Genomic DNA, 27,040 nt, shown 5'->3' on the forward strand with positions numbered 1-27,040 from the left:
TTGCATCATGAAGATAAATATTCTCCTCCTACTAATGTCTACAGATCAAGTTTCTGCTAAAAGCGCAGGAGCAAGGACTAATGAAAAGTTGGCTAACCTACCAAAGGAAGAACAGGACCAGGAGATACAAGTTTTAAAAATCTTCTTGGTGAGTAGCTGACTGTATTCATTTTTATAAGTGATGTTGAAATAACACTTTTTAGTTTATCTTACGGTAATTCTGAATGACTGAACGCCGCAAGAGGCAAATTTTCCATTGTATCACAGGCCCAGATGGAAAGTGGATTTACATTCACACTGAAATATTGATGTGCCTTTTCTATAACAGATGAACAAGAATCTTGAAAAGGTACAAGTTGCTTAATTTACAGGCCATCACTGTAAATTAAGCAACTAGCTCTCCACTTAAGTGGCATGGCCTCCTCAGATTTAAAATAATGGGGAATAGAAGTAGGAAAATACTACAGAACAAAATGTGGAGCTGCAAAAGAATCTGTGATATTGGAACTGTGCTGAATTTTAAAAGTGACTTCAGTGTCACCTATGAAGATGCCCTTAATTTTTGTGCTCTGCTAAATGCTGTGCCTAACTGAAATATGCATTCTTACTACGTTCACATTGATAGTATTGTCTAGGAGATGTCATTGGTTAGGGGATGATTTAGGTGAGCTAAAATACTGCCCTTCTGTAGCAGACAGAATCCAGATTCAAAATGATCTTGACAGACTGAAACAGTGGACTGAAAAACCAACATGATGAAATGCAACAGAGATAAATATAACTCCTGCATTTAGATACAAGAAATCAAAGGGACAAGTATTGGCTTCCTTCCAGGTAGCTTAGGCTGCATTTACAGAAATACAGTGTCCAGATCAAGAGAAGTTCTTTTAAAAAAACAACAACAAACCTGTTCAGTCATTCTCCTTGTGTGCAAGGCGGGGGTGGGGAACCTCTGGCCAGGAGGCCAAATACGGCCGTCCTGGGAGCCAAAGCTACCCCAATGGCCATGCCGCCTTCCCCTGACCCATGCTCCACTCCCTTTCACCCAACCAATGAGCATTTGGTGGTTTCCTGCCTTTGGGGCTGTTGTCCCCTGTTCTGAAACACTGAGATGCCTCTTCTAAAGTTTAGTTACTGGCAGTAAGAGCTTTAAGCTAAAATATGCTGGCATTTTTCTACTTTTTGTATTTTGCACCCCCCCACACACACACTTGCCTTCAGCCCTGCCCATCACTGGAACACACTCCCCCTAAGAGCTTCTCCAAGACTGAATTTGGCCTGCCGGATAAAAGAGATTCCCCACCCCTGGTATAAGCTCTACTCTAGAGGAGTAGGAGTAGGGAGGAGCGCACTAATCCCCCTCCCTTGTCATTCTCATTGCCCTCTACATGTGGAGGGTGATTGCCTCTGGGGAAGAGTTTCCTGTATCCATGCACAGTCTCCCTGAGATCTTAGAACTCTGGAAAATAAGGGTTCTTAACCTGTCTGGGAGAGGCTGTGTGGATAGCAGAGGGTCCCTCTGCAGACAGTTGCCCTCTAGACATAGAGTGTGACAAGGATGATGAGAGAGGGGCCTGGAGCCTGCGTGCACATCCCTGTTCCCCCTCCTCATGTGTGGAGCTTATTTGCAAGCGGGACAACTAAATATGGCTAGGGATATAAGGATTTTTTGAAATCCGTTCTGTCTGTGTTTTACGGATTGCCGGCTGCCTTTCGTTCGTCCGCTTATTGACGGAATCAGATTTCCCCCTAATTTCCTGAATTTGTGCACATTCCCACTTGTGCAAATGGGAAAATACCCCCAAAATGGACAAACCCTCCAAAATGTGCAGCTGCATGCTTTAGTCTGTAGAGAAAATGTGCATTTTCAGCTGGTACTTTTTAATTTTTCATATTTTTCTACTACTAAATTTGTGCAAAATTTCTGCAAGTCCACAGAATCTGTGTGTCTCTGCAACAAGTAACAGCTTTTCACTCTATCTGACTAGCTTGTTTCTCAAACTCAGATTCATCAGATCAAGAGAGAATACAATGGCTTTAAAAGACAGACTCTGCATGATAGATTTGCAAATCTGTACCAAGTGTTTTGGGCTTCAAGACTTAAAGTATATGGGTAGTGGTCTTTGAAACTTCTCTTAAGCCAGAAAACACAAATATGGTTTTAAAGAACATATTTTTATTGCTCAAATCATCTAACAGAATAACAAACTTTAACTAAGTCAGATCACAAACATTCTTAATTACACACAAGTTATAATCACTCGGAGTACAATGAGGATAATGGCAAGCATATTGATAATGTAGTAAAATCTAGCTTCTTCTCAACCTAACAAGCAGAATCAAAGGTTCACATTTACTAGGGATGTGCTCCGCTCCGATTAGAAGCGGAGAATCAGAAACGAATTGGCCTGCTCCGCCTTGCCCAGAGGCGGAGTAGAAGCGGACCAGGGACCCGTAGAAGCACGGCAAAGAGAAGCGCCCATACGCGGAGCGCTTCTCTTTTCGCGGACCGATCCGATCGCCATTTTGAAAAATTTCGCCCATAGGATTGCATTGTGGAAAAGAATAGAGGATAACTGTGTTGTTTTTTAAGCTATCTTTCTGAAACTTCTTGTGCTTAGAGAGTTGTGTCTGGGGGTCATTTTGAGCCTACTCTCAGCTCTCTGCGTGCTGCGGTTCACTTGCTAGAATTTTTGGGAAAATTGGGTAAAACAGCGGGAAAATGTACCTTTTTCGAAGGGCTGAGGGGCAGAGTCAACTCCCGGTCATGATCACATGATCCCAAAGTTGGAGGAGGGGATAGGCAAAATGGGTAACTTGGGATTCTGGGAACTTCTCTTTCTTAGTCTGAACGGACTTTTCCCAGTGTTTTTTAAAACAGTAGCCCCACCAAATGCACAAACACAACCTGAAATCATATACTAAGCCAATAATAAGAGATAGAAAACACAGCACTGCTACCCACCCTAACTTTGGGGAACAACTGAATAGATGTGGTGCAAGGGGATGAGCTCCCCTAAGGCATGTGGACGTGCCCAGTGCACTCTCCTGACCTTGGAGGATCATCAGAGCCCTCCAAAGGTAAATCACTGGAGAGAATGCCTATCATGAGTTGAAGTGATCGTTTGCTTCTTAAAGACTGGTACCTAGACAGGACCAGTCAAATTGGCAGTTGATTCCCCCTCCCCTTGGGCACGTCCACTCCCCTCTTACTGGTAAAAGACAGATATAGCCTTTTTTTAAAAAAAATCTTCTTGTTGTTTATTCAGCAACACTGCTGCTTTTCATTCCACCCCTCCTTTATTTATTTATTTATTTATTTATTTATTCCATTTTATATGCATTACTGGCTTTGAAACTATCCTTGGCTCACTTCCTTGTGCCCCCAGAAATGTCTGCTGCCTGCCTGCCTTCCCTCCCTCCTCCCCTGCCCACCTCGCAGGGATGGTTTTTGTGTGTCTTGCTTTGACTCAGGGGAGAAGTCCTTCCTGTGCTCAAGTTCCAAATCAATTTTTCAAGTGTGGAAGAAGATTCATATTTAGGTTTATCTCTACTCCCCAATTCATGGCATGTTGGGATTTCCTTTGAAATGGGCCCATTGAGCTGTCTGCAGCTTTAAATCCCTAAGATACTGGGGTGTCCGACTTTCATAAATTCCCCAAAAATCAGGGGATGATGGGATTCACTTGAAACTTGGCATCCATGTGGACACATGGGTAAGCTGTCATGGGACTGAAGGTGAGGTTTCTGACATGCAAATTGACATAGTTGTAAAATGGGACTTGATTTGGGGTGAGTTAAAAGGTTTAAGCCCTGCCAAAAATCAGGGGATGATGGGATTGCCTTGAGTCTTGGCATGCATGTGTATCCCTGGATAAGCTATCATGGTGCCGAATTTGAGGTTTCTAATGTGCAAATTGACGGAGCTATCGAAAGGGGTGTGAATGGAGTGCCCGATTTTCAAAAATTCCCAAAAAATCAGGGGATGATGAGATTGGCTTGAAACTTGGCGTGCATGTGTATACCTCCATGGGGTATCATGGTGCCAAACGTGAGGTTTCTAACTTTAACAGAAAAAAAGTTGTATACTTTTTTAGCTTTCAATGCAAGCATATGGGGGGGAAACGGAGCTCCGATCCGGATCCGGAGCTCCGCAGCAGAGCGGAGCGGACATAGGCGGAGCGGGGGCAGAGCAAAGCAGCCTGATCCACAAATCGCGGATCTGGAAGAGAAGCGGAGCGGGGGGTCCGTGCACACCCCTAATATTTACCTAACTGGAGGGCATGGGGAGCAAGGCCGGCCTAAGCACACATGGTGGGTTTCTAGTTCTCCCAGGATCTCTTTCCCAAACTGATGAAACCCTGGCCTTCTATAACTTTCAGGGTGCTAAGAGCCTCATCCTTAGTTATGGATTTGTTCACACCATTATTCCCATTTTCTCAATGTAACCAGGTCTGCCATTGATGCCAGCAACACCCAGCTGGAAGCATCCCTTCTAAGTTAAGCTATGTGCAGCTTCAAGCACTCAACCAATGCATTTTTGGCAGCCTCTCTCTATTTTTAAGAATATATTCTATTACTCATAGTTATCTCACAACACATACATACAGAACTAGTCACACTTACAAGATACAATACATTCTTATCAATTCTACCCACTACAATGCATATTCTGCTACAACTCAGGAAAAGCCGGTCTGTTGTGGAATCTGTGGGTCAGATCCACAGGTATCCAAACTCGTTTGATTCCATTGTGGATTTCTCCAGCATTCCTTGTTGAGGCTGCATCTATCTACTCTGTCCAGTTTTGGATCCTGCATTTTATGAAGGACATGGTTTAGCCTGGTGAAGCTAAGTTTAATGGGAGACGTGATAGCAGTCTCCAAATATCTAAAGAACTGTTATTTATTATTTATTTATTTATTATTTATACTGCCCAACAACTGAAGCTCTTTATGCAGGACAGGGAGCAGAGTTGTCATCTGTTGCTCCAGAGTGCTGGGCTAGAACCATTGGATGGAAATTGCAGGGAAGCAGATTTCAGCTAAACATTAGGAGAAACTTCTTAGGGAAGAGCTTTCTGACAAGGAACAGTTTGCTTCAGGAGGTGGTAGAGCAACTGATCAAAACACTGGAGCAACTCTCCTGTGAGGAAAGGTTACAGCAGCAGGGATTGTTTAGTTTAGGAAAAAAGGAGGCTAAGGAGAGACATGTACAAAATTATGCATGGTGTGGAGAATGTGGATAGAGCGACCTCTCTCTCCGGCTCTCCCTCCCTCCCATAATACTAGAACCCGGGGTCATCCCAAGAAGCTGACTGGACAGATAAAAAGGAAGTACTTCTTCACATAGTGCATAGTTAAACTATGGAATTCACCATCACAAGATGTAGTAATGCCCCTCAATTTGGATGGCTTCAAATTAGTTAGATAAATTCCTGGAGGAGAAGACCATCAATGGCTACTAGTCCTGGTGGCTCTATGCTACCTCCAGTATCAGAGGCAGTGAACCTATGAACACCAGTTGCTGGGGTCCATGGGTGGGAGGGTGCTGTTGTACTGTGTCCTGCTTGTGGGTTTCTTACAGGCAGCTGGTTGGCCATTGTATCAACAGAATGCTGGACTAAATGGATCCTTTGTCTGATCCAACATGGCTCATCTTATGTTCTTACGGGGACTGCAGTTGACATGGTTGGAGCCAGAACCAAGAGTTTGCAGGGTTTCAGGCATTGCATAACTTCCCAAACTCCCCCCCCCCATCCGATTCATTCTCTACCCTCCGAACCACCAACCCACCCTTCACACAGAGCATAAACAGGAATGATCTGGAATGGAAGGAATTATCTGGAAAGCAAGAGTGAGCCACATGAAATTAGGATGAAGGTGAGCCAGACAGCCAGATAGTGCTGAAGGCCACATGGAATTAGGTTGAAGGCTGCCCACCTCAGTTTTAAGCAACACTGGTACCTTTTGCACATGTCACCACTGCTTGAAATTAGATATTCTGATACGAAAGATAACAATTCTTGATGGACAGAGGCCAGTTAAGAGTGAAAGGAAAACACTGTTATTGATCTCGGAAGAAATCAATACCAGCGTATTGGGTTGTATCCAATTGCCCCTGCACGGATGGAAGATTCTTTGAGCCTTCCAGGAGTGGGAGGAGTAGGGGGGTTGTTGCTCGTTCTCCCTTCCTTCAACAGCCCCCTGTTCCCTCCAATTTGCTCCAGAGGTTTGGGTGACCCCTTTGGAACAGCATAAGAGCTGGTGCAGGGTGCCACAAAAGCCTCTGCTGGATCAAAAAGCCTTCCATCAGCCTAATTCGATACAACCCAGAGCCATCCTGTGCATGTTGACTCAGGACAAAGTCCAACTGTGTTCAGTGGATCTAACTCCAAGGTAAGCAAGCATAGGATTGCATGGTTAGCCAGTCATTTAAAAAAGTGTGTTTCTGCAGCTCTTGCAGCACTCCTCTCCAAAAGGAGACAAAACAGGACACTTCTGTCATCCAGTCATGATGGCTTTCCATATGTTTAATACAGCAAAACATTTAACACCATTATAATCATATCTGTGATGGTTGCTCCCTTCCCTTGGCTGCCTCCTCCACCACCACCACCACTACCTCCAACTGCACCTAGTTGATGATTCCTTCCTCAAGCTGGTGTGTTGGCAAAGTGCTTACCTGAGCTGTCTCTCTCCTACACTAACTGCTGTTAGGAAACCTGTAGACCGCACAAAGCTGGCAGCATATTGAGAGGGCAGTACCTTAACTTGCCTCGTGGAAACATGAGAAGCTGTCATAGTTATAACAGGTCAAACCATTTATCCATCTAGCCCAGGATTGTGTTCTTCATTTGACCAAAGGTCTTTCATATCACCTCCAACCTGAATCTTTTCACTTGTCCTTTTAACTGATGATCCTTTGAAGTGGAGATGGGAACCTTCAGGAGGGGTCCAGAGGCCACTTTCCCCTTGGACACTCATTCTGCAGGCTGCATTCCTGTTGCTGCACTGCCAAATTCAATGATGGTGAACTACTTCCCCCGCCACTATGAATTTCAGTGGTGCAGTACAGGCAACGGTGGCAGCAGGGGCCACACCATAGGACAAGGGTGGCCTGCAGCCTGCATGTTGCCCACCCCTGCTTTAAAACTTAACTGTTCTTTTAGGCTGGAGATGTGGGGAATGGAACCTGGGACCTTTTGCATGAAAAACATGTGCACTCCCATTCATCTATGACCCTTTCTCACAGCCTCATAGTAAATCTGGTTCTGAAATCATGGTCCTGTTACCCAGCTGAATTCTCCCAGTCTCAGCTAAATCACAGGACAGTGAACCCCTATATGCAATTAGGGTTTTCAACATCCAATTAAATGTAATGCCTATTCTCTGTACTTTCCTGTTAGTCATGTGTCAGCAGTCAGTGTGCTTGGGCCCCTACTGGGGTCCACAGACTGCCAGATGAAGACCCACCATAACTGGAGATGTGGGTCAATCTCCCACTTTCCACCCAGCAACATGAGAAGCATTTCTGGGTACCCTTCCCAATGGAAATGGAAGATCCTTCCAGAGCGACACACTCTGCTCTCTCCACCACTGCCAGGAGTCCCTCTCACTGAGAAATGTGAGATCACTCCCAAGGCCCCTGTGCTGATGCAGGCTCAGAGAGATCTCCTATTTCTGCACAGCAGTGATCTGAGAAAAGGAGCTGGACTGAGAAGACGGGGCAGCTGGGGTGCAAAGGAAACATCAGAATGCACACAAGTCCACTGTTGCAACAGCTGCTGCCACACATTCACTCGCCATCCCTTCTCCTTGACTCTGACACTCTTCTAGTGTCAGTGCCAAGCACAGAAATAGTTGGTCACCCCAGGGACTCCTACATCATTGCAGGAGCCACTGGGGTTATCTCCTGTATGCCAATGGGAGGGGTGCCTGGTAGTAGTGGAAAGAACTTGCCATGGTTCTTCTCTTGGCCCCACCAGGACTAGATGGTGATGGTAAAGTGGTGATGGCAAGAAGGAGAAGCCATAGTCACCAGGTGCTCACTCACCTGCTCTCTTCTTCTGGGCCAGAGGAAGAGGGCAAATGAGCAGATGACGATGTTAGCGAGAAGGGGCCCACAAAGAGAAAGGGGACACTGGTTTATTTATTAATTTAAGATGTTTCTACACTGCCTTTCTGAAATCCACTATGGGGGTGTTAAATTAAAAAAAAAGAAAACAGTAATCAGGTAAATACATAATAAAACAATACCCTGGTTTGTATGTGTCAGGACCAAATCATGGATTAATTAACCCATGTTTTGATAGGGTTGCATGTTGCTACCATTTTGGATATGTAGGAGCCCTTCTCACTGGGAAATGTGAGATCACTCCCAAGCCCCTGTGCTGACAGAGGGTGTGAGAGATCTCCCCATTTTTGCACAGCCCAATTACAGGTAGCTCCATGATGTGAAAACCCAGACACTATAGGTTAAACAGCCCAAAGTTAACCTACAATTAGTTAAGTTAACTTTGGGTTGTTTAACCCACAATTAACCCATAGTGTCAGGCTGATCAGAGGTTGCATATTCAAAATGATGGCAGCACATGCCATGGCAAATCATGGGTTAATTAACCCATGACTTGCTGCTATTATGTGTGAAGGGTGCCAACCAAAGCAACATTAAGAACCACAGGAACCTATTTTAAAAGCTAAATTTAAAAGATGTGTCTTTCTTACTTTCCTGAAAACAGAGATAGTGGGAACCAGTCACAACTTCAGGAGGAGTGCATTCCAGAGTTTGGGAGCAACACAGGAGAAAGCTCTTTCCTGTATGCCCAACAAGTGGATCTCTGTAAGTGTGGGTGTCTTCAAATGGCCTCTCCTGCTGATCTTAGTCTCTGAGTAGGTTCATACCAAGGGAGATGTTCCCTTGGATAGCCAGGTTCTAAGCCACTTAGAGCTTTAAAGGTTAAAAAACCAACACCTTAAATGAGTCAGGAAAACAACTGGCAACCAGCGCAGCTCTATTGGAGTGATGTAATTGCTATACTGTGCACTGATGCTGGTGGCCTCATGCCCAAGAACTCCATGAATTCTGCAACTTGCCTTTTGCACTATCTGCTACTCGAGGCTGAAACTCCTGAAGGCAAGAGATGATTAAAAATCCAGCAGCTCAACTGAGAACTACTTCACACATTGTATCTTTAAGATACTTGTAACACTGTGACAAATCCAGCCTCCCTCCTTCTTCCTTCTACAACACATCCCTAACTAAAAGACACGCCTAGATTTGCGCAGACAGAACCAGGCATCTGTAGGTACCAAAAACCTCTGAAGTGACCCTTCCCATTCACCCACACCAAACCCATCCCTTTACAAGATACATGCTGGAATCACCTGAGGAATACATGATCAGGTCCTCTCAGGCCCTTGATTGGTCAGTTTAAATTTCTAACCACTCTAGGGGAGCTCCCATCAACCATAGAAATATATTTGATTGTGAAATCTTGTCTTATCAAAACAGTAGCATTTGGAGGTGCTTTGTTACATCATGCAAACGTAAACCTGCCCTCCCCTTGCCCACAACTATATGGCTCAACTGAGCAAATATGTCAAAGCACCTGTTCATACAATCTAACTTGAGGTCCTAGAGATGGAATAAGGAGGCAGATTGTTTCGTCACAATGACTCTAGAATGTATCTCATTTAATTGTGTTTCTTTGACATGGAAGTATGCAAAGATCTCTTTTGCTCCCTGGCATGGGATTTTAGAGGCCCCCTCTAAAATTACATGAATGGAAATAGTAGCTATTACATGAATGGAAATAGTAGAAGTTTCCATCATTTGCAAAGCATAGGGTCATTGTTTAGTATACCATAACTCAAAACAATCAATTTAATCTTGATGTTAAGTTTATATATGACTAAACCATCCACACAACACTTCCCTGCCTCCTCAAAGGGTTTTGAGACAGGTAGACTGAAATCTCATTGGTAGGCCCTTTGGCAAGATGTTTCTCTTGAATATGAACTGGGCCTATGTATAGATCAACCTTCCCCAACCTGGTGCTCTCAAGATGTGTTCAGACTCCAACTCGTAGCATCCCCAGCCAGGGCTGGGAGTTGTAGTTCAACACATCTGGAAGGCACCATGTTGGGAAGCCTTTTCTAGATGTTGCAAGAATACTTATAAGAACCATGTTGCTATTCCCAAAGCCCAGTAGAAATGATGATGAAGATGATGAATCTCTGCATCTTTTAAAAAGACGTTTAAGAAGTTCCTTTTAAAATCTCTTCCCCCTCCCGCCTGTCCCAGTCCCTGCAATCATATATCATTTTCTAGCTGTCTCAGTTAGAAGGCCTGGCAGGAAGGAAAAATGGTGGGTGGAAAGAAAGCAGCAGCAACTCCTCTCCCCCCCCTTCCTAAAGTTTCCTTTTCTAATAGACATATGACTATATTTTATGACTTTATTTTCATCTTTTAAAATTATTTTATGGTTTTCATTTTGTTTAAAAATTCACAATAATAAATAATTTAAGAAGTTGCCTTTTTCGTCAAAGGAGTGGTGCTTAATAATTGCCTGTAGCATCCACAGATGGAGTAGAATAACATTAAAAAATACTCCCCAGTCCCCGTCCTATTTCCCACCATCCCTCAGTAGCAGATCAGTGGCTCAAAGTTAGTTAGTTTCTCTCTCCTCTGGCTCTGCATGCAAAGGGTCATGCGAACGCAACACCTCCTACCCCAGAGGCGCACTCCGGGGCACCAGATCTCCCTTTCTCCCCCTTAAAAATACCAAGCCGGCAGGGCCGGGCCTGTTGAATGCGAAACCACCTTAAGAGAGTCCCTCCTCCTTCTCCTCCTCCCTTGGCGGATGGGGGGTGAGTCTGGCCGGGCTAGGCAGTGGCGTTGCCATGACGAGCATTTTCTTAGGCTTTCACTGCTCAGAGCAGGAGGGACTCCGCTCGCCAAAGGCTGGATTTGAAAAGAGAGGCAGAGGAGGAGAGGAGAGGAGACTCTCCGAGGGACAACCCACTCCCCAATTTCTGTAGATTAATTACCTCTCGCCCGCTAGAGTTTTAAGAAACCCTCCGCCTTCCACAAGACGAGCCATCTCCCCCCACCCCCCTCCTCCTCTATCTTTCCCTCCTCGTCCTTGCTTGTTGCAAACTTCGGGACGCGAGAGACCGGCGGGGTCAGGATTCAAGAAGCTTTCCAGCGCTTCCTCCCTCCCTCCCTTCCGCCCGCCCGCCCCCCGCGCTTCCGTTCTCTCCCGCCCCCCATGGAAATCCAGGGGGTTTTCCCAGCCAGCGGACTGGGCTCGTGGAGGCGGAGGACTATCAGCAGGAGCAGCCGCAGCCTATGAATCGCCTCGGTGGCGCACAGCCGTCGCTCTGTGCTCGCCGCACGCTGTTGCAGCCGCTTCAGCCAAAGCGAAGCCGCAACCTCGGAGCGCCTGGGCGGGTTGTCCGCGCGTCTGGAAGGAACTCCGCCGCGTCGCCTCCTCTCCCACTCCAGGGGCAAAACAAGTAAGCCAGCTGTTCTTTTTAATTATTATTATTGTTATTGTTGTCATTATTCTGAATAATTATTATTCATGGGCCTGGAGGAGATGGGACTCCGCCACACCCCTCCCCCCGCCTTTGGCTGAAGAAAGGACGGGGAGGAGGGGGGGGGGAACTGTTGCAAACATTATTTTCCATGCCTGCTTCTCGAGCTAGTTTGCGGAAAGCAAAGTTAAGGGGAAGGGGGGCGAGGAGGAAGGAGCAAAGGAGGCAGATTTGGGTGGGGTAAACGGGCGTTCATTTCAATTCCTGGGATTTCTAGACCGACCCATAGCCGAAGCTCTCGGTGGAATAGGAATACAATCCCTGGGACTCTGTGGGCGTCGAGTCGGTCCTTCGCTTTTGCCTAAACGCGATTTCCCAAATACCCACCGCCCGGTTTCTCTTTTAACTTGCCGGAGGGGTGGGGAGAGAAAGAGACCTTAGGAAGGGAATGCTTCAGAGTTTTTCCGGCCATAATGAGCTGTGGAAAATTCAAGGAGTTCCTTGTGTTCAATTAGATTTTAAAATCGAGAAGCGGGGGGTGGGGAGACCTGTGAAAGAATGTCCTCGGAGCCGTGCGTGTGTGTGTGTGGCTAGATCGCATGTTCGAAGTTCAGTGTCTCTATTCGATGTTTTTGAGACAGGCTGTTGCCAAAAAACAGTAATCCGGTTGCTTGGTGGGTTTGGTGATATAAAATTAAGATCGGAGAAGAAGCCGAGCGTTGAAGCTCTTTGTTTTCCAGCATTTATTTTGTCTTCCTTTTTCTTGGTGTTGAAATCGGAACTTTATCTTTTTTTTTCTTTTCTTTTTAAAGAAACGTTCGTGTTACTACTCCTTGTTGCATGCAGAAATGCGGGTTGGGAGTATGATCGTGCCGGATAGGTTTTTCTTCCTGAACCGCCGTTTCAAGCCTACCCCCCCCCCCCCAATATTACAACACTTCTATGTTAACCAAAGGTGGTTAGATCGGAATTCCTTAAGCAAAGAAGCGATCTCGCCAGTGTGGAGGAGATAACTTGGTTTAACGGATCGGGGGCGGGGAGGGGAGGATGTTGAAAGGGAGGGGGAAGTATAAATCTGCGAGTATGCCTAGTAGTAAAACACGCGGTGTCAGGCGTGTGCGTCTAGGAGACTCCCCGGGCGCCGGCGCTTCAAGGACAGCGCCTTGCGCACCGGGGGAGGGAACCGATCCGGATTTGGAGGCCCGAATAGTTACAAGAAATACGAGAGTGAGGTGTGCGTGTGCAGCATTGCATGTGCTTGAGTATTTAGTATGCGGTGTTCAGTCCTCCTGGGCTTTAGCACAGTAACCTGATTATTTACCGGTCGGGAGTACAATACTGGGTCTGTGTGTCACCGAGTACCGTTTAGTAGATGTTTAATTTGAAAAGGGGTGGCTCGCTCGCTCGCTCCCTCCCTCCCTCCCTCCCTCGCGGCAGGGTCTGCTGCTCCGCGGTGACAAATGGACTGCTGGCTGCCAGACGGACAGATGCAGAAGAAAGCGCGGGGAGGGGGGGGGGGCCGGCGGGGCGGGGGGAAGCTTGAAAGATGCCAGCTAATCCGTCGCCTCCAAGGGGCGCGGCGGCTGGAGAGCGGGAAGCCACCCCACCCCACCGCTTCTTTCTCCCCATAGAGGCCCTGTTCGCGGCCAGCCCTAGTGAGGAAGAGAGACAGGAGGAGGGAGGGGGTCTTAAGTGTTTGGCAACATGTGTTGCAAAGCGGGGCGGGTGTGAAGGAATGTTGTGCCACTGCGGGGATCGGGCCGGGAAGAGGGAGGGAGCGGGGGAGGGAGGGGTGGCGGCGGCGGCAGGAGACTCCCCAGGCCTCGTCGCATGGCTTAGAGGAGCGCGGCGACATTGGAGCCCGGACGGCTCCGGCCAGGCCCGATTTGCTCATCAAGGGCTGCGCGGGCGGCCATGGGTGGGAGGGAGCAAGTTGGGGCGATGCCCGCATAGCCCGAGGCAGTGAAGAAGGGGGAGAAAGTAGGAGAAAGCGCTGGCTTGTATAACTTGTTCTGCTTCTAAGAGGCACTCGTAAGTTGAGCGGAACATCGCTTCCACACCCCAGTACACTCACATGTAGATCTAGATAGCTGGATGGGTTGTACTTATGCTTAGAGTAGACCCGTTGAAATCAATGGGGCTTGCGTTGGTTATGACTAACAGATCAGCCATTAATATTCATGGTCTCCTTTATGTATGAGGAAATTTGGATGGGTCTACTTTAAGTATGACTACATCTGGATCCAATCCATATATTAACCGATGCCACACACCTCCGAAGACCACGGGAATTAATACTACTTAACGTCTCCCTTTGTAATCTCACCATGGCAAATTACAAATCCCACTTCGCCCTTTAGCATGCGTTGAAAGGGGCTGGGGATGCAGGGAGGAGGAAGTGGTGATATAGCATTTGCCACTTTTTAACTACCCTGATTAGGAGAGTTAAGAAGTAAGCCATCTGCGTTAAGCAATTTTGAATACTTGCCCTACAAGACAAGGGGAGGTGGATGTGATATATTGAGGCAATAAACTGCAAGGGGACATGGGAAATGCATATAAAAGTGCTTCATATTTGCCAGTGGCTTTTTCTTACATCCAGGGGTGTGGTAGAGGCAAAAGTCCTCCAAGCTTCTTGATCAAGAGCTGGGTAGGGTTGTTTTCATCCCTAAAACACGTTCACTCCAGAGGGCAGTAGTAATGGCTTTCAGTTACAATCTGAAATATGCTCTCCTCCAAACTAAAAACACAACACTATACACACTTATCCGGGAGTAAGTCCCATTGAACTCAGTGGGGCTTACTTCTGAGTAGGCATGTATAGGATTCTGCTTTTAAACGCTAGGAGTGTGTGTGTGTGTGAGTGTATTCTGTCGATGGTGTTTTCCACACTCCACAAAGATCTTCCTCTCTCTCCCTTCCTCTCTCGCCCCCACTGCCTAACACTAGGAAGTCCTCCTTTGGGTAGCAGTGCGGAACCCCTGCAGTCTGACACACTTGATAATCTGGGCTGCCAAATGGCTGTGTATCCATCTGTAGCAGACGGAAGGACCCCATGTTCTTTTCTCTCCCCCACCCCCCATTGAGTGCCAAAGCAATCCTGCTAGTCTCCTGACAGGTGGGAAAACAGCACAACTCTTTTGTGGGGAAACTCCCATCTGTTAGTGGATTGCTGCTGGGCAAAGGACGGTGCTGCTAAAATTCCTTTCCTGCCCCTTCCCGTTTTCTTCTGGTGTGTGTCTACCTGCCTCTGCAGTCATAGCATTCTCTGCCTCCGGCAGTGCCCCCCCCCCCTCTGATGTGTGTCCTCTGGATGCCTGTAGGTCTACAACCTGTGTTCTGGCTGTGTTGCATTTTAGTGGTGCCTCCCTTTAACAAACCCCAGAGAAGAGAGAGGAGCTCTACAACTTGATTTGGTTTGGAAGGAGCAGTAAAAGTCCTGCACCTTTCCCATCTAAAGTGCTGCAAGAGGTGTTCACTGTGGTCTCTGTTTAACTGGGTGTAAGTGCAGGCTAAGTGTGAATTGCTGCTTCAAATGGCGCAGCTCAGCCCTGCCCAGTACCACTCCCTGTGAAGGGAGGAAAGGCGCCTGAAAGCAGCAGCAGCGCTCTCTCTCTCTCTCTCTCTCTCTGTGTATGTATGCATGCGTGTGCAATACATAAAGCTACAAGGAGCAGTCTTTACACAATGTCAGTCCCATGATTGTTATTGTCAGCTTCCTGGGGTCTTTTAACTGGAGTTTCCAGGGACTGAACAAGGGGTCCTTGCACATGTGGAGTTCTGTGTCATGGAGCTACTGTCCCACTCAAGATGGAGCAATAGGTTTGTGGCATGGCTGAGGTGTGGCAGGGTTGAAATACTGGCAGCTCTTGCAAGCCTAAATTGGACTGTGCAAATCTAGGTTTAGAATAAAAGGGGATATGACAGGTCAGAAAATCAAAATGTAATTGCTATGACAGAGCTGGGAGGGGAGCGGGGACAGTACGTTGGCTGCTTTTAGGATTTGGCGGGGTCTTGGGTGTGCTCTTCTCCAATATGAAGATCTGTTTATGCCCCAGTGGAGTATGAATCAGGTCTGAATTGCAGCAATAGGGTAAGGTTGGCTGGTTTTCTTTTCGTGAGATTTTGATGTGCTTTAGTAACCTTGCTTCGCTATTTGTACCAGCCTGCCAGACCAAATGAGAGCCACTGCCCTGTGTGTGTGTGTGTGTGTGTGTGTGTGTGCACACCCACCCACACCACTTCAGTAATTGCCAGGATGAATCGTATTCCAAGCCCCCATCATTTGAACACCTATGAATCTGTGAAAAGAATGATTTGTTACTATCTTATTGATCTAAGCATCCTGAACGTATCTGGATTGAATTTCCATAATGTGCAGAAGAGCTCTTAAATTGAATTATACTGTTTTATTCCTAGTGCAACCCCTCCATTCTATGTTAATTGTTGTTTTTAGAGATAGATATAACAGGGTTGAAGTTGTAAAGCTTGTATCTGAAATACACCAGCAGAAGTATGGGCAAGGGAACGTTCAAGATAGCTTTGAAGTCGGAACTCTCCAAATCCTCAGCAGAGCCAAGCACAAGAAAATAGCACGGGAAGCTGTATTTTCAGGACTATGAAATTGTGGTTAGCCAGCATTAATGCTTTTTTTGCTGTCTCTGGCCATTTTCTCTCTGTTCTACAGTAGAGCATCAAAAATCACTCGGTAATTGCAGATGAGGGTGTTTTCAGGCCATTGCTCTGCCTCATTTATGGAATTTTATGGAGGGTGGAGAGACAATGTTGTTTTCCACACATAGCCCTCCTGCATTTTTCTGCTACTCCTTCCATCTTTTTTTCTTACTGGCGAAAATCCGCTAAGGAGAAAAAGACATCTCTAGGAGCTTCCTGCCTGGAAGCTTCCCCAGATAGCCTGGAGTGAAGCATAACGTAGACGTAGACCTCAACCTCGTCTCTCTCCCATAGCATGTGTCATATCTCTCCAGAAGAGGTGCCACTCCCTATTTGAAGAACTGTAGAAATTGATTAGATCCCAAGTCCTCTGCTGCTTCTCTTTCAGGGGAATCTGATTTAAGCCATCAAGAGTTCAAGCAATATATCTAGTAGTGTAGGCTTTACTCTCTTTGACACCACAACAAGCCTAGCTGTGTATGCTGTGTTTTCATCCGCATGTGAGACAAACCAAGAGCTGCCATTTGGCACTTTTGAAAGCCACTCAATGCCGCAGTACTGGATATTTTGCTGGCCACCTATTTCAAGCATCATGCATTTACCTGACTAAGATAGTCATCGGGTACCTGTGACTGCGGCATCCATTTGTGCAATTATCAAAGAGAGGGAATTGATAGTTGATTTGCTGGCTGTCCCAGGGTTGTAGGAAGTGCCACCCCCACAAGTGTTTGTTGTTGCTTTCTTTTACACAATGTGGACCTGCTTGTTGCATGAGGAGCAGGAACAGACTAATCTTCCACTCTTTCCATTTTCCCCACGAAAAAAAGCTTGTATGAACTATTCAAAATGAGAACAGGCACAGTTTGAATGAGTTGCAAAATGCAACAGGCACAGTTTTGGCATTAAGACTTGGATGTAAGCTATACATTATCCTTATTACCAGTCATTATTCCATTCCTCCTCCTTAATTATTCAGGCATTTCCTTTTAAAATCAGAGTGGGTTTCCACCTGTTTACTGGGACACCTTGTGGATTTTTTAAAAACTAAAAGTTAACACTCACCACTCCATGAGCATGTATCAAGTTTGATCCTCCCGATCCCTTTTTGGGGCGCAGTTTTCAAAACTGTGATACATTTGTGTATCAAAATGTATTTTTGATTTCATTTCTTGTGCAAGTGTGTTCTTCAAGGAACTCAGAATAAACCTTCATTCTCACATCATCCTTGTGAGATTGTTTAGGGTGAAAAAAATTATCTTGCCTAAGGCCACCTGATCATCCTAGCTGAGGGGAATCCAAACCCAGGTTTATTTTATTTATTTATTTATCTCATTTATATACCGCCCCATAGCCAAAGCTCTCTGGGCGGTTTCCACTTCCAAGCTCAAGAGTCTGTCCCATATCAGTGGTGTATGTGTATATGGGTGCAACTGTACAAATTCGTATTTTAGAAACAAATAGTAAAAATTGCAGATGTATGAGAAGAAAGGTTGTGTAGCAGGGGAGTACATGAAGACAATCTGTTGTACTCATGTCCTGCTCATGGGCTTCCCATGGGTAGCTGGTTGGCCACTGTGCAAATAGTATGCTAGATTAGATGGGCCAGTGGTGTGATCCAGTATGGCTTTCCTTATGTTTTTAAGTACTTGGGCAGCACAGGAAAACATGACATGTGTCAAAGACTGCTAGTCTGTTCACAGAGGCTTTTGGAATAGATATAGAATTCTTGCTTATCCCCATCCTACAAGTGTTAACAAGCTTGGTGTCTTGTTTTTCTGTCTTGTTTTTGTCAAACACAATTGTTCATTCAGCACTCCCAGACTCCTCCAGCAAGTATTTAAAGGAGCTGGGCAGATGGGCTAACCAGAGTCTGAAGAGCATGGTTGTACCACAGCTGGTAATAGGAGGCTCATTGTTTTGCTTGCTATGTTGTCTTACCAAGGCCGGATCTACACCTTGAGTCAAATCATTACAATGACATCATGGTAATACTATATTCCTCTCCCATATTTATACCTCATAGGACACACAATGACATTTGTTGCAGTATTTTGGGCAATGTGGAATAAAAAGCAGGAAATAATACTATGGCTCAGTTCAGACAACATGTTTCTCAACTGTAGTTTTAAAGCTCCATGGTGGAGTTTTTATACCACCGTTGAGTAATGTGTTGCCTGGAGGGAAAACTCCACTCCACTGTGGAGTTTTTATTAGAAAACCGTCCAGGAGAGTTCCTGCACAACCGTTGTATTGTGTGGAGGCCTCTGTGCATTGAGTGGACTTTTCCCACTGGCTACAGAGTTCTCTGGCAAGAGCAGCAAAAGGAGTGAGTGCCACTTTAGGAGAGCCACTGGAATTGTTTTTTTATTTTGCAGCAATGACAGATGGGATACCATCAGGAGGACTGGGGGAGGAGAGGGTGGAAGAACTGTCAATCAAACATCACGTTGCCTTCTACTCAACTCCATGGGAGCCCACAGTCACACAATGGTGGAGTTAGAACATGTTGTGTGGAGAGTACCCCCTACAAACTCAACCATTGAGTGGAGTTTTCCCACTGTGTAGAGAAACATGTTGTCTGAACTGAGCCTATGAAAGCAGTCTGGAATGTGCAATGTGCACCAATAATTATCAGTGCACTTCAGTACTGCTAAAAAGCATCCATGTAGATCCAGCCCAAGTCTATTGTTGACTTGTGGCACTCATTAGTTCAAGGGTTTATCCTCTCTGTCACTGCACTTGCTTCTGTAATAAATTTTGGTGCTACTAAATACGTCAGATGTTACTGTAATAAATAGGTTCTTTCCCCTGCCAGCTATACTGGGTTGGAAGTTTTCAGACTTTTTGTTGTTATTGTCATTGTTGATAGACAACCTCTTTGAAGAGAATGTGAATCCCAAGCCTACTTCTCAAAATAGTTTACAATTCATGATACAATTTATTCTGCATCCAAAAGGCATATTAGTAATGCTTTTAAATACAAAGAGTATTGGTTCTTTCTGTTAATATAAGTGATGAGGGGCAGAAAAAAATTCAGTGCTGTTTTTTTTGTGTGTGGAAAATTTTCCATTTCAGAAGTTCATTAGTAACAATGCATGGGTGCCAATTGCAAATATAATACTAGGCAAATGTGTCAGTTTCAAAGTTGTAGTTAATCTTTTCAGGTGATTATCCCTAGCAAGTATGTGAGAGAATACATATGTGTCATTGAAATACACGTATGTCTCTGTGTGAAATGGAAATAATAAGTGGTGACAGCAAAACTGAAGCGATCCCTACGATCTTGGTGGAAGACAGTTGAACTCTGCTGAAATATATGAGTGGTTGCCAACATATCATGCACAGTTCTTTAGCTTGCTAACTTTTATTAGTGAGTCAACAGTTTTCAGGACCTTTATTTCCCCCCTTAAATTTAAACTATGTAGGGGAAGAACATGCTATTGTCTTTAGACTTTTTTTTACGAGTATTCAACTAAAACTTTTTACATAATATATTTAAAGCACACCTAATATGATTTAATTTCCCCCTACAAATATTTTAGATCAAATCCTAATTGTGAATTGGGACAAAAAATAATATGTGTTACTTTTTTAAAAAAGAAGGGACAATCTTATACATACTTAAGACAGAAAAAAGTCCTATAACTCCCAGCATTCCCCAGCATGGCTAGCTGGGGAATGCTGGGAGTTGTAGGACTTTTTCTTTTTTTAAGTGTCTAAACATGCATAGGATTGAGCCCTTAGCTTTGTTATTTACTAAATACAAGTAAAACGAACATGTTAAATTATATCACTCTCTAGGCAGAAGCTGAGGCCCAGAGTTACCCAGATAGCCCCACCCCAGCATTGGGAGGTGGCCCCCCGAGAACGTCTCTGAAATGGCATGAGGGATGACAACATTTTCCAGTGCAAAGTGACACTTTCCCACACCTTCTGGGATGCCTCTGTGAACTTCCATGCTTCCTCCACAATTAAAGCCCTACAAGTCTAGGTAACTTGGTGATGGAAACATACCAGCACACCTCTTGTACATCCTTGGCCTCTTATTCTTGTTAGTGGTGTTTAACATGCTCATATCCCTGGAACCTAATCAGCTCCTTCCTCATATATTTATTAATTTATTTATTTATTGCCTAATCTGGCTGGTAGCTTCCATCCGTGGCATTCACAAGCGTGGATGCTCCAAGCGTTAAGCATTTCAAGCCTTTTGTCTGTTGCTCTGAAATGTTTATCTGATCTGGATCACCTTATTGAAGTATTTTTCCATTTCTCACCTTTTGGCACTCGCTGATACCTCTTGTGGATATTTTCTCTTCTTTCCCCTTGTTTTAATGGGACTGGAGAAATTCAGTGGCACAGGTGAACTACCTGGTCAGACTTGGGAGCCCTTTTTGTTGCAGATCATTGACCTGAATGACCCATCAGGCCTTTTGGAACCGTCAGATGTGTGTGGAAATGGTGGTGGAGCCGAGACTTCAGCCTTTGAATACTAAACTTTTTGCTCAGTTAGTTTTGTGGGGAGACAGGTTCTGCCTCTTATCTACTCCATCCTTTCCTGCTCCGTTCAGAAATAGCTGCGATGCAGCCGTGGGGCTGTTCACTGTGACAATGAGGCCAAATAGAGATTTGCACCAATGATGCTGATGAGCGCTCAGATCAATTGACTCTCCCTCCCTGCTTGCTATTTGTCCTCATTTGCACTGTTGTATTGACACCATGCTACGAGGGAGGAGAGAAGGTTGAACTCTGATTTAGCCACATTCCATCTAGTCCTGGGTCTGTTTCAGAAGTACCCTGAAAGCTACAGTCACATATACTTCTTAGGGGCCTTCTGTGAAGGAGGTCTTCACACCCTCTATCTCTCTTTAATACATGCTTCTGGTCATGTTGGAGCTTGTTATATTTGGGTCAGCCTGTTACAAAGGGCATCACATCAGGCTGGTTTTGTAGACTAGCAGCATCCGTAGGCTTTCCACATTTAGACAATTGCTATGAAATATTTATCTTATCAGGATCCCCACATGACCTCTACTCAAGACAATAATGAGATTGTGGGTGTACTTGAATGATTGTGCAGGAGGAAGAAACCATTGTGGTTTCTCCCACCCTCATGGGGCGTGTGCATGACCACTATTTGTGTAACCCCCATGATGCAGTGCAGGTTGGCTTATCATCTGAACCTGGCACCAGGTGCAGTGGGGGTAACTTTGTATACACCCTGCAACCTCTTCTGCACATCATGGGTTGTAGGGTGGGTAAAAACCACCCCTGATGTGTGCTGTGCCAGGTTCAGACAGCATGCTGACCTGTGCTGCATTGCAGGGATTATGCAAATGGTGGTTGTGTGTGGGATGGAGTGGGGGAGCAGCCACAATGGCTTCTTCCCCCTCCATGATCCTCTGAACCCAGTAAATGTAATCATCAGGGAAGGGAAGAACTGTGTTTGCCTATTGTACAAAAATGGTGTTAGGATGGTTATAATGGTTATAAGGTTATAAAAATGGTTATAAGGGATGCTGCCTTATACCGTCGGAGCATTGGTCCATCTAGCCCTGTATTGTTGATATATTCACTGTTGTTCCCCACCTCGATCCAAGTGGAGAGGCGGGTAAGAAATTTATTATTATTATTATTATTATTATTATTATTATTATTATTATTATTATTTCGATTGGCAGCTGCTCTCCAGAGTTCCAGGCAGGATTGTTTCCTAGCCCTACTTGGCAAATGCCATAGATTGAACCTGGAGCCTTCTGCATGTAAATTATGTGCTTACCCCACTGAGCTGTGGTCCCTCCTATGGTTGCTTCTGGATCTCAAATATTGATGGGGCTGGCATGCTTTATAATGGGGTACCTCGACAAGAGACTTTGCTTCATTTCTGCAGTAAAGCTGGCTTTCTCATTGCCTCTTCTTTCTGAAGGAAAAAAGACCTAAGCTGCTTCCAGATGGGTGGATAATGCTAATAAGTAAATGCAGTTCTTCTGTAAGCTACAAGAAGAATTGCAATTGACTCTCCTCCAAATTATTGGGGCTTGTGCATTCCCCCCCCCCCCCCGGATATTCATATCATTGGGCATGATATAGCTGCTGTGAGTAAAGAAGGTCCAATGTAGCTATTGAGTAGCAGCTATTTGATGAAAAATAAAACCCAAGCCATCCTTTAAAAATACAAAATAAAATCAGTTATTTATTTAACACTGCTTGTTCATTTAAGCTTGATTGCCCATTACTACTCATGAAACGTCAAAAAACAAAGTTTTTAAAATTTGCTGTCGACTGGAAGTGTAGAATAGACTTGTTTAATAACTTTTTTTAAAAAAATCTTAAGATAGTAGTGATTGGAAAGTGTTTTTTAAATATAGTATTATAGTGTTATACCTTTCTTTAAATAGTCTCTCTATTTTTTAAAAAAGATTGTAAGTATAGATTAAAAGTTTTAAATTGGGGAAAACATTTTTCTACAATGGTGGTAAATGGAAACTTTTTGTGTGTTTTTTAAAATAGCATTTTAGTTCTTTTGGTGATGCAGAAGTGCTAGGTACCTCTTATTTCCCCCCTCCCCCTGTGGTTCCTAACAGCAGCTTCAAGCCTTTGTGTGGGGCAGAAGCACAGAAAGGATTAAGCACCCCCTCCCTTCCGCCACTGCTCTTGATTAAATTCAAAGCCCCAACACAACTCTCAAAGTAAAACAAGAACCATCAGGAGATCCCATGTTGGCTTGCTTCTCATGTAACACATAGTTTGACTCTTAGTGTTGTGAGATTCTTTCCCTTTCAGAGCATCTTGGCAAAGTTTGCCAGCTGATGACACTGCCTGCTGAGATGTTCCAGCTTCTATCCATCACTTGTCTGATTGGTTATGATAGAACTTTAATGGATGAGGCATCCCTGGAGCATTATAGTAATATCTTATTGTTGCGCTGCTTCTATATTTCTGGCAATGCACCTGAAATGCTGCCGTGTCTGGGGCGGATGTTGGGACTTCCTTGGCAGGGTCGGAAAGCGGGAGTCTGGCGCATGAGGGCAGAGGCAACATTGTACCTCAATTTCATATGGTTGGATCCAAACTTGTCCATCTGTGAAGGGAAGGGCTACTTTTGTGAATGGAGAGAATCAGGCAGCAGAGGCATCCCACCAAAGGACGGGGAGGGGGTGACAATTTTATCTGGTTCCTCCTTCCTCCAGCACCTCTTCCTGCATGGTTCTGGAAGGTCCGCCAATCCTTCAGAGTAGCTTTAGGTGGGCTGCAGAGAAGGAGGAGTTATTGGTGGGAATTACCACCCCCATTGTCTTCCTCTGGCTTATGTGGAACCATGCTGAGCACACGTCTGGCTCCAATCCACTATATTTAACATTTCAAAGTAGATTGGTGCCCAGTCTTTATTATTTAAAGCTTTTCTCCCTCTTAAAAAATGCCAAACAATCTCCATAGGTGGAGTTTGCAAAGGACCTCTTAAACTGTTGGGCTTGCATAAGCTTAATGGCAACAGAGATTGAAGATGGTGCCTTTTTGCCATTTGTAATGGAACATTGTGGGGAATGGGCCAGATGCTACTTGCTGAAAGTACCCTGACTGCATGGGAGATGAAGTATAACCCTGGCAGTCAGGAAAATATAAAAACACTGAGCTGGAATGCAAGATTCATATCAATATTGCAATCACATAATATTTTTCACAGGTATTGCTTCAGAGGAGGGAAAATGTTACACAGGAAGCAATCCAAAACAGGTGGCAGTGCGTCAAAGACAACTGCAGAGTATATTTACTTCAGATATAATATGAACCTTTCCTTCTTCCAGCCCTTCTCCTATAATTGCCTAAGCAGACTGCCCTGTTATTAGGGTTGGGCACTCCCTCCCCGAACCAATTTGGATCCCGATCTGGACCTTCTGGATCAGGTCCGAACTGATTTGGGTCGATCTGGACCTCCCCAATCTGCTCCAGAACCAGATCGAGATCCGGAGGTCCAGATAGATATTCGGGCCCCATTTTGCCCCCCCTTCCCCACTTACTTGCTTCCGCGGCGGGTGGCGGAGGCCCGAATAAGCCCCTTACCTGGCGGCGGCAGATGGCGGAGCCAGGTAAGCCCCCCCCCCCCACTTACCTGGCTCTGTCATCCATAGTGGTCCGGGCAGCGGCTTCAACTGCAGCCCAGGCTTCAGTCTGGAAACAGGCCTGCTTCCAGCCTGAACCTCAGTTGAAGCCACTGCCTGGACCACGATGGAACCAGGTAAGCCCCCCTCCCCCCTTACCAGGCTCCGCCTCCATCGCCACACGGACTGAAGCGGCCATGCCAGGTAAGCCCCCCTCCCCCCCATTTACCTGGGTCCAGAGCTGCAGAATGGCCCGAATCTCTTTGGACCGTTCTGATCCGCACTGATCCGGACCTCCCCCGATCCGCTCCGGAACTGGGGATCCGTAATGGAGCAGAGCACAGCCCTACTTGTTATGGGGATTTCCTCGCCCACATTCCACTTACAAAAGCATGCCTAGCACATCTTAGATGGCATTGACTCTGGTGTGTGTATGCATGAGAGAAAAGGCAGAGATTTTGTTCACTGGTAGTTTGTCTATGGAGTATGCCTGGACTGGCATTCCTGTTCAAACCTTTCCAGGAACTGATCATGGATGGTCACAGGTGGATATTCAAATTGTAGAGCATTGACTCTTGGGAGAAATGGAAACCTTATACAACTTGATGAAAGCTTTCAGTATCTGTGCTGTCAACAGCGTAGGCGCAATTGTGCATAGGAATTGGTGATGGATATGATCAGATGGCGGTCCTGAGAAATAATGACAAGTGGGTGGAGGCACTAGCTCTGTGGAGCTGAGCACTTCAGAAGAAATCCTGAACAGGAAAAACTAACAGACTGACTGAGACTCCTGATCCATTAAGTATTCTATCCCTGATAGTGGCTAGGAATTGATGCTCCATATGAAGGCAAAGGACATATGTGGGATAATCTGCACCCTTAATAGTTTCATCCTTAATACTGCCTAATAATTAAAAGCAGATTATATCTCCTCCCTCCACAACAAACTTAAAAAGAGTAACTGTTGTGAGGCTGAACTGCTAAGTCTGTTGTTCTTATAACATCTCTGGTCAGACTTTTTTTGCTACCTGCCTGAACATCCGCAGGTGATATACTAGTCAGGTATAGATGCTGTGTTCCAGCTGGTCATGGGAGCTGACTTCTCCTCTGTCCCCTGCCAAGGTTTTCCAAGGCTGAGCTAATAAAACATCTGACTTTGATGGTATTTTAATTAGCTGCTTTTGGCTTTAATGTCAAAGGATAAACGAAGTTTCCATAGGCTTATACCCCTTCCCTGTTGTTGTTTTTCCTTTTCTTTCTCCTGTTTCTGTGGCAAATTGGTGCTTGGAAAAAAAGAGAGAGCCAGAAGCAACACAGTCTGGCCACTCATTATGTGGAACATGAAGAAAAGAAGGGTCTGTATGGTGGCAGATTAAATATTAATAACATTGATTCTGCCTGAGGATGCCATGGTCCTTTGCTGGCCCAAACCATGTAACTTGATTGAGGGCATCTGTATTTAATGGTCCCCATTTCACAAGCAGGTTTAGGAAGGCAAGAAAGGTGATGCTAATTGCTTAAGCTAATCTGGCAGGTCATTTGGTGAACCAGAGGTGGAACGTGGTGTCCTCATTGACCTTGGCATATAGAAAGAGCCACAAGAAGGACCTTTTGGAAATATTACCATTCCCCCAAATTCGAATTAATTATTGTGATGAATTGAGCAGGCTTTGTTTTATCTTTTTCGTCTTTCCTCCATTATTGGATTGGGGATTGAATTGATTCTTTGGAGGATAGGAATTGCAAGGCTGTTATACTTGGTCGCTTCAAGGTTAAAAGGCATAAAGCACTGCTGGTGTTCAGCAGACGTTAAATCAGTGTCAGAACCAACGTTGCACTTACTGCTTTGCTCTTAAACTAAAGAGTCATCTCTGATCTCTCAGGTTAAACACTAGGGCAGACTTGTCTTGTGAATTGTGGTTAAGAATTACCTCCAGGTGAACAGGTAGGGAAGATTTTGTCAAGAAGAATACAAAATTGTGTCTAGTGCAATGTTAATGTGTCTCTCTCTTGATATTTAGTAAAGGCCTATTTTTATTACAGTCTCATGTACCACAGATGACTGACATGAGAGGCAGGCTAGTGCAAACGTTTGTTGGCTAGTAACCTTTATGGACTTAACAGCAAAATTCTTCCAGGAAGATATGAGGTGTTTGGGTTTTTGGTTGTTTTTTTTTTTTGCTTGTCCTGTTAAGGCAATTCTATTACACCTTTCATATATTTTACTTAAGTATTCATATCTCCACTTTTCCCCAGGCACATAGACTCCGCAAAGTGGCTCACTGTGTAACCAAATAAATATAAATGCATTTTAAAACAATATAATGCACAATCATTATAAAATCAATTTAAAATATAAATTGCTTATGAAATACATTAAATTTAAATCGGCAGCATTAAAAACATCCCAATCCAGATGAGCAGTAACAGTTTTAAAATGTCGAATCAGCATAAGTAACTAAAAGTAGACTGGAATAAAAACGTATTTAAGGCCTGTTTTAAACACAGCTAAAGAAAGGGTACAAAAGCACCTCCCATGGAAGGGAGTTTGGCAAAGGTGGAGACACCATTGAAAAGGCCTTGCCATTTCTGCCTGTGAATCTCATTGTGTCTTGGTCAGGTTTATATGGGAGCCATCCGTTTCTGAAATTAAAATATCCAAGGTAGCTAACATCAACGTGTAAAAACAATCAAATTTAAAATGGAATGTAAAGCACAGGTGGAAGAGCA

The 27,040-nt window shown here is 44.9% G+C and overlaps 1 protein-coding gene across 6 annotated transcripts in view; it reads left to right on the forward strand.

Annotated features, from left to right (window-relative positions):
* ATP2B4 (ATPase plasma membrane Ca2+ transporting 4) overlaps positions 1-27,040 on the forward strand; it is a 256,117-nt gene that overhangs the window by 61,148 nt on the left and 167,929 nt on the right. For 5 of the 6 annotated variants that reach the window (XM_063142062.1, XM_063142023.1, XM_063142039.1 and 2 more), the window contains exon 1: positions 11,273-11,519. The exons of the other annotated variant lie outside the window; for it this stretch is intronic. The gene's annotated coding sequence lies outside the window, so the exon portion shown is untranslated. Of the gene's footprint in view, positions 1-11,272; positions 11,520-27,040 lie in introns of those variants that run through there. 6 annotated transcript variants of the gene reach the window in all.

Source organism: Elgaria multicarinata, chromosome 1 (assembly GCF_023053635.1).
Source record: "Elgaria multicarinata webbii isolate HBS135686 ecotype San Diego chromosome 1, rElgMul1.1.pri, whole genome shotgun sequence".
Taxonomy (NCBI): Eukaryota; Metazoa; Chordata; class Lepidosauria; order Squamata; family Anguidae; genus Elgaria; species Elgaria multicarinata.